The sequence below is a fragment of the Euprymna scolopes genome, chromosome 46, assembly GCF_053919585.1.
Source record: "Euprymna scolopes isolate OS-2025 chromosome 46, ASM5391958v1, whole genome shotgun sequence".
In the NCBI taxonomy this organism is placed as follows: domain Eukaryota; kingdom Metazoa; phylum Mollusca; class Cephalopoda; order Sepiida; family Sepiolidae; genus Euprymna; species Euprymna scolopes.
Window position 1 is genome coordinate 128,747,873 of NC_136527.1, and position 7,500 is coordinate 128,755,372.

General features: G+C 58.3%; 2 non-coding genes and 1 pseudogene across 2 annotated transcripts in view; all 3 read left to right on the forward strand.

Annotated features, from left to right (window-relative positions):
* Positions 1 to 2,795: 2,795 nt before the first annotated feature.
* Positions 2,796 to 5,162, forward strand: LOC145272004 (small subunit ribosomal RNA; annotated as a pseudogene).
* Positions 5,163 to 5,556: 394 nt separating this feature from the next.
* LOC145271486 (5.8S ribosomal RNA) lies at positions 5,557 to 5,714 on the forward strand. Its single transcript, XR_013865900.1, has one exon. It is a non-coding gene; the product is annotated as a 5.8S ribosomal RNA (ribosomal RNA).
* A 591-nt stretch (positions 5,715 to 6,305) lies between these two features.
* The window catches only part of LOC145272019 (large subunit ribosomal RNA), a 5,729-nt gene continuing 4,534 nt past the window's right edge, over positions 6,306 to 7,500 (forward strand). Inside the window, exon 1 of the ribosomal RNA XR_013866138.1 lies at positions 6,306 to 7,500. This exon is cut by the window's right edge and continues 4,534 nt beyond it. This is a non-coding gene — a ribosomal RNA (large subunit ribosomal RNA).

The following is a 7,500-nucleotide window of genomic DNA, read 5'->3' on the forward strand; positions in this document are numbered from 1 at the left end:
GGTCGAGAAGGCACTTTTCGACGCCTACTGCCACCCCCACATGGCGGTAGGTGTAAAATCGGAATAGACCGGACCAGGAATGTCGAGGGGGAAAAAAATGACAAAGTCCTGGTGTGCCTAGGCGTCGAGAAGGCACTTTGCGACGCCTACCGACATCCCCATGTGGCAGTAGGCGTAAAACTGGAAAATCGCCGACCAGAAATGTCGCTTCGTATAATCGACGTTTTTTTTGACCACCATTTTCAGGTGTCGGAGGTGGGTCTGGACGAATACCAACACCATTTCTGGGGTTTTCCAGTTTGAAAGTTTTATAAAACATGTTCGGTAGGAAGCACACTTTGGTGTGTCGGTTCGTCGGAGCAGCGACTCTTTGCCTCGTGGTGGTCCGGAACGTCTCTACGGGCTTGTCGCAAAGGCGTCAGAAAGTGGCATCTCCGCCGCCTAGGGCTGTCACCGTTATCGCTGTCGCCGCGCTCCAACTTGTTTTGATCCGCCGCCTTCGTTCCTGCCAACCGTGCGCCCGCTCATCGTCGTTAGGTTATAATACGTGGTACGTGTGTGTGCTTCTCCGTGGACCTAGGGCTGCTCGACGTGTCGAACGATATGTTGGAACAACTAACGGCTCCTTTTCCTGGTTCCATAGTCGTCGTGGTACCCGCGTCGTCAGCCATATCTATGTCCACCATGTTTAGCCGATACGTTTGCTGCAGCTTCTGCTTCCGCCTCAGCGTTCGCCGCTCTCAGCCGCCGCTGTTGTTGCTGCCGTTCTGCCATTCAACCACTACCTGCGAATCTTTCGATGATCGGCCGAACGACCCATCGCTGTGCGACCGATAAATCCTCCGGATTAGGGAGAAACGCCGCCGCTCTCTGCCGCCGTCGAACGGAAAAACGTACATTGTAACGAACGAACGAACGAACGAACGAATTAACGAACGAGCGAACAAACAAACAAAAATAGCCGCGGGGGATGCACTATGTAGATCCTGATCCCCTTGTAACCATACGTACGTTGTTCGATGCTCTCCCGTCCTGGAAGTCGCCGCAGCAAACAGGAGGATGAGCAGCAGCAGGCGCCGCCGCCGTAACCGCCGCCTGCCTGCCGCCTCCTACTCCTGTCAGCGTCCGATCTCACAGCCGTGTGAACGTTCGCTGACACCCGATTTCTTTCCGTCTGGCAAAACCTTGGACGTCCCGCTCGCGGTACACGTGCTGCAGCGACTTCTCGTCCGACAACGCATAAGCGTCGACGTCTGCCGCCGCATCTTCTGATACGTGGACGGTGATAGCGCTAGTCCCTTCTTGCGCCACCTCCACCTTTGTTAGCGCCAAAGAAGATCGATCGAGCAGTCGTGGTCGCAGTCGATTAACCCGTTTTCACCGTCCGCAGTTCCCAAGCCGCCGATCAAGTCGTTGCTCTTCTTGTTCGTTCTTCCCATACCGTCGATTTGCACGGCTGCCGGATGAGCCATCCTCTGTCCGGCGAAGCGCTCACGTCAGTGATCGATACTTGCACCGACAGTCCTCCCGCTCGCGACTCGGTGCTCGAATCGGACTCGTTCGTTTTTATCTCGATGCGATTGTGAAAAGGGGGACCGGTCGTCAATGTCGTGTGTGTCGACGATGTTGTTCGCCCGGTCCGCCGCGTTGTTGTCGTTTTTTTTTTTTTTTTTTTTTTTCCCCTAACGTTCGCCGTCGCACGGACGAAAGGGTGAGAAAAAAAAAAAAAAGCTCGAAAAAGCCGCCCAAAAAAATCGGACCGAGGAGCCGCTTGCGAGAACGCGCCATGTGCACGTTGTCTCTCCTCGGTTTTCCGAGCACGAACACGACGCCGGTCGGTCGGTCGGTCGACGAAGGCGACGACGAAGGTGACGGGAAAATTTACGCCGCCGCTGCCCTGGTCCAGCTCCTCCCCGATGACGGCTGTGATGTTGACGTTGACGTTGGCGACGACGACGACGACGACGGAGACGACGACGACGACGAGACGGCATCGATGGCGACCACGATGACGACGACCTCGACGAGTTCAGTCTGCACCTTGACCTCCGATGTCCGTGTGCACTGCCGTCGTGCTGTTTGTCGTTTGTCGTATGTATCGCTGTCAAGGGTGCCGTTGTCGTTGTTGTTGTCGACGTTGTTGCTTGCTCTCTCGTCTCGGTCGGTTGGTACGTTGATGACGACGACGACGACGAAGACGACGACGACGACGACGAGACGGCATCGATGGCGACCACGATGACGACGACCTCGACGATTCCAGTCTGCACCTTGACCTCCGATGTCCGTGTGCACTGCCGTCGTGCTGTTTGTCGTTTGTCGTATGTATCGCTGTCAAGGGTGCCGTTGTCGATGTTGTTGTTGTCGACGCTGTCGTCTGTTCTCTCTTCTCGGCCGGCTGTGACGTGGACGTTGACGACGACGACGACGAGACGGAATCGATGGCGACCACGATGACGACGACCTCGGCGAGTTCAGTCTGCACCTTGACCCTCGATGTCCGTGTGCACTGCCGTCGTGCTGCTTGTCGTTTGTCGTATGTATCGCTGTCAAGGGTGCCGTTGTCGTTGTTGTTGTCGACGTTGGTCGCTTTCGTTCTTTGAGTCTCGGTCTCGGTCCAAGTCAGGGGAGAAACAAAAAAGAGGCCATCAGCGCGGGCAGCGCGCTTCTTCTGACGGCGAACCCCCTCGAAAAATAAATAAACACGTGCCCGTCGTTGTAGTTGTCTGTCTTATGTCGGTCGGTCGGTCGGTCGGTCTGTCGTTCTGTCGAAACAAAGTCCCAAATTCCAACGATACCTGGTTGATCCTGCCAGTAGTCATATGCTTGTCTCAAAGCTTAAGCCATGCAAGTGTAAGTTCACGCCACGCATTAGAACGGGCGAAACCGCGAATGGCTCAGGAACCGGACCTAATCCTCGGGACCGTATTCCTCCTCGGAGGCGATGGATAACTGTGGCAATTCTAGAGCTAATACATGTGACACAGGCCGCGATCGGTCGGCGCGCCGTCGTCGCCACGCCTCGCGCGCTGGCACCCGCGTCGGCCGTTCCGGGTCGCGGCGCTACATATTAGACTGAGACCGATGCGCGTCATTCCGTCCTCCCGTCGTCGGCGTTCCCGCTCGCGGGTCCGTTCGGTGGCGGGGCTCATAGGGCGGCGCTCCGCTTTGGTGACTCTGGATAACTCACTGGTCGATCGCACGAGCTTTCACGCCCGGCGACGGGTCTCTCGAGGGTCCGCCCTATCAACTGTCGACGGTCGGTTAAGTGCCTACCGTGGTTACTACGGGTAACGGGGAATCGGGGTTCGATTCCGGAGAGGGAGCATGCGAAACGGCTACCACATCCAAGGAAGGCAGCAGGCGCGCAAATTACCCACTCCCGGCACGGGGAGGTAGTGACGAAAAATAACGACGCGGGACTCTGTCGAGGCCCCGCGATCGGAATGAGTACACTTCAAATCCGTTAACGAGGACCAACCGGAGGGCAAGTCTGGTGCCAGCAGCCGCGGTAATTCCAGCTCCGGTAGCGTATATTAAAGTTGTTGCGGTTAAAAAGCTCGTAGTCCGAACTCGGGTTCGTGGTCGCGCAAGCGGCCCCGGGGCGGCGGCGCCATCGTCCGTCGTTGACTTTGGTCGTCCGTTCGCATTCCCGGCCCTTTCCGCCGGTGTCAACCGCTAGCATACCCGCCACGCGGTCCTGCCGGCGAGGTGGACGAGGAGGTCGTGATCGGGATCCGGGAAAAAAAAACAAGTGGTCGTCGGTTCGGTTCCGGGAGTAGTCTAACGGGGGGGTGCTACGTGTGTGTGTTTGGGTGCGTTCATTCGCATCCCCGCACTCTGACCCCCGCGCTTCTCTCCCTCTCCCTTTCCGCGCGTTCCTCTTTTTTTTGAACCCCCCGGTCCGCTCCGAGTCCCTGCTTCGTGTCTTGTCTGCGCGCGTGTTGCGGTCGGCGGTTTCTCCTCCAAGGGTGCTCTTAACCGAGTGTCCGCGGCGGCCGGTACGTTCACTTTGAAAAAATTAGAGTGCTCAGAGCGGGCTGTTCAAGCTTGCATACGATAAGCATGGAATGATGGAAGAGGGCCTCGTCTACGTCTGTCGGTCTCCGTCTACGGCGAGGCAATGATCGAAGGGAGCGGTCGGGGCCACTCGTATTGCGACGTTAGAGGTGAAATTCTTGGATCGTCGCAAGACGAACTGCAGCGATGGCGTGTGGCAAGCACGTTTTCCTCGATCAAGAGCGAAAGTCGGAGGTTCGAAGACGATCAGATACCGTCGTAGTTCCGACCGTAAACGATGCCGACCGGCGATCCGCCGGCGTTCGCTTCCATGACCCGGCGGGTAGCCTGCGGGAAACCAGAGTTCGGTTCCGGGGGGAGTATGGTTGCAAAGCTGAAACTTAAAGGAATTGACGGAAGGGCACCACCAGGAGTGGAGCCTGCGGCTTAATTTGACTCAACACGGGAAAACTCACCCGGTCCGGACACCGGTAGGATTGACAGATCGATAGCTCTTTCTCGATTCGGTGGGTGGTGGTGCATGGCCGTTCTTAGTTGGTGGAGCGATCCGTCTGGTTGATTCCGATAACGAACGAGACTCCGGCCTGCTAACTAGTGCGCCGATGTCAGTGATTTTTACGGCGGGCTCGGCGTCCTCCGTGGCGCTCGGGTCCGGGTCGGTTTTCTCACGCACTTCTTAGAGGGACGGGTGGCAGAAAGCCACACGAGGCGGAGCGATAACAGGTCTGTGATGCCCTTAGATGTCCGGGGCCGCACGCGCGCTACACTGGAGGTATCAGCGGGGACTTCGCCCCGGCCCGAGAGGGTTGGGAAACCTCTGAACCACCTCCCGTGATAGGGATCGGGGCCTGTAACCAACCCCGTGAACGAGGAATTCCCGGTAGGCGCGGGTCAACAGCCCGCGTCGATCACGTCCCTGCCCTTTGTACACACCGCCCGTCGCTACTACCGATCGAACGGTCCGGTGAGGTCCTCGGATCTGGCCGACGACGCCGCCGGGCAGTGCGCGACGTGTCCGTCACGACACTCGTGCATCTACGCCTCGGCGTTCGATGCCTGGAGAAGACGACCGAACCCGATCGTTTAGAGGAAGTAAAAGTCGTAACAAGGTTTCCGTAGGTGAACCTGCGGAAGGATCATTACCGTTTTCCCGTTCGAGACTGGTTTGTTGTTTTCCGGCCTACCTCCTCTGTCTGTCGGCGTCAACGCCTCGAATGCGCGCAAACAAACCTATAAAAGGCGGAGCGAGAGATAGATTTGTGGTGACGCGGAGGTTTTTAAAGCCCCAGCTCTTCTTGCTTGCTTCCGCGTCTTACCACCTGTTTGTTTTTTCGCCCACCGCAAGTGATGGCCGCTTCTTCTTTGCCTTGTCGCCGCTTTATCGTTTTTTGTTTTTTGCAGCCGCTGTGCCACCGCCGCTAGCTAAAAACAAACTACTCGCGACATTGCAATGCCGTCACGCCTCCTCGCACAGACCTCCTCGCACACTACTAAATCTATATAAACAAAAACTAATATAAAAAAACCCAAGTGCTGAACCCTGGACGGGGGATCACTCGGCTCGTCCGTCGATGAAGAGCGCGGCCAGCCGCGAGAACTGATGCGAATTGCAGGACTCAGTGAACATCGACACCTCGAACGCACATTGCGGCCCCGAGATCCCTTGTCTCGGGGCCACGTCCGGTCGAGAGGCGGAACGTTACATGTCTTTCTCCGTTAACGAAACGACATCTTGCCGTCCCCGTGCCCGCCCGGTCCTCGGCACGGTGGTAACCGGGACGTCGCAGGAGCGAGTGACGAGGGGGAAGAAAAATAAAAAAGAATTGACTCCTTTCAATGTCTTTTTTTTTTTTAAAACCCTCTCCGGCCTCCTCCTTCGTCTCCCGCTGGCAGACCGCGGAGTCTTTTCCCTTTTCGACCGCGTGAAGAAACACTGTGGAGGAGGAGCAGGAGGAGTCTGTCCGAAAGCAGCCGAAGGGAGAACAAAACAAAAAAAAAGCACCGACCTAACCGACTGCCGACGTAAGCGCCGCCTGCTCGTCTCGCTCTCTGCCTCATGAAGGTGTCTCTCAGCGACGCCTCGAGCAGCGCGACGAGCACGGCCGTCGCACCGTAAAAAGGTGGCCGCGTCGTAGGCAACGTCGGATGGGGAGGACCCAGGCTTTTTTTTAATTGTTGGCTTCTTCATTTTCGGTCGGACGGGCGCTATATCGGCCAGCCGTCGTCACACGGAGGGTACGATCGAGATTCCTCTCCTCCAAACACCACACTCTACTAAAAACCGCCGCCCTCGGCTCGGACGAGACGACCCGCTGAACTTAAGCATATCGCTAAGCGGAGGAAAAGAAACCAACCGGGATTCCCTTAGTAACGGCGAGTGAACCGGGAGAAGCCCAAGCCGAATCCCGTCGCAAGTAAAAGGCTTCGGGGACGTGTGGCGCATGGGTCGAAGGCAGCCGTTCGTTTTCGTCTCGCATAGTTCGGAGTTCCCTCGATCGGGGCCGCCCGCGGCGGGTGCCAGGCCCATTCGGTGCGGACGGCGAGCGACGGCCTTCGATCCGAGAGTCGGGTTGCTTGGGAACGCAGCCCAAATCGGGTGGTAAGCTCCATCCAAGGCTAAATACCGGGACGAGTCCGATAGTCGACAAGTACCGTGAGGGGAAAGTTGAAAAGAACTTTGGAGAGAGAGTTCAAGAGAACGTGAAACCGCCCAGGGGTAAACGGGTGGGACCGCTCACCGCGATCGCGGGGGGACTCAGTCCGGTGCTGCCTAGGCTCGAGCCCAAACTCCGATGTGTGTTCTTGAAAGAGAGGCCGTCGCGGCCACAGGTCGTCGTTCGTCGTGTCCGCGGGGGACTCGTTCCCCGCGGTTCCAGCTTTTGTGCCCGCGTCGCCGACGAAGGAGACGGGCCGCGTGGATAGCGGGAAGGGAAACGTGGTGACGACCGCGGCGTCGGTAGGTGGCTGCGTCGGTTGGCTGCGACGGAGGGGACTCGTCCTCTCGATCGCTGCTGCCGCCGGGCCCTAACCCGCCGCATCCGTCGCCGCCGCTTCTTCTTTCCTCCTGCTCCCTCCGCGCGCGACTCCGCTGCACCCGTCCCCTTCATCATCGCTCGGCGTAATCATGGCGCGGGCGCTTCGGCGCGACCTCCGCGCGGCCGGCACCGGACGCACTTCCCCTCCGGTCCGTCGTCGCGACCCGTTCCCGGCGTGCAGGTCGAACACGCGGGTTTTTTTCCGTAGGCGGCAGGCGTTTCATCACCCTGAAAACCCCCGTCTTCCCACCTTGTGAAGTCGGGGGCCACCGGCCGTCGGGCCCGCGAACGTAACTGCCCCTTTCTGCCGGGAACGGAGGGAAATCTGACACGATCCGTTACACGTGGCGAGCCGGTCCGTTTTGATCCCGCCGGAAGTCGCGTGCGGGGCGACGCACTCTGTGTGTCGCTCCTTAGGCGCCCCACCGTCTCGGGCGCGTGCGCG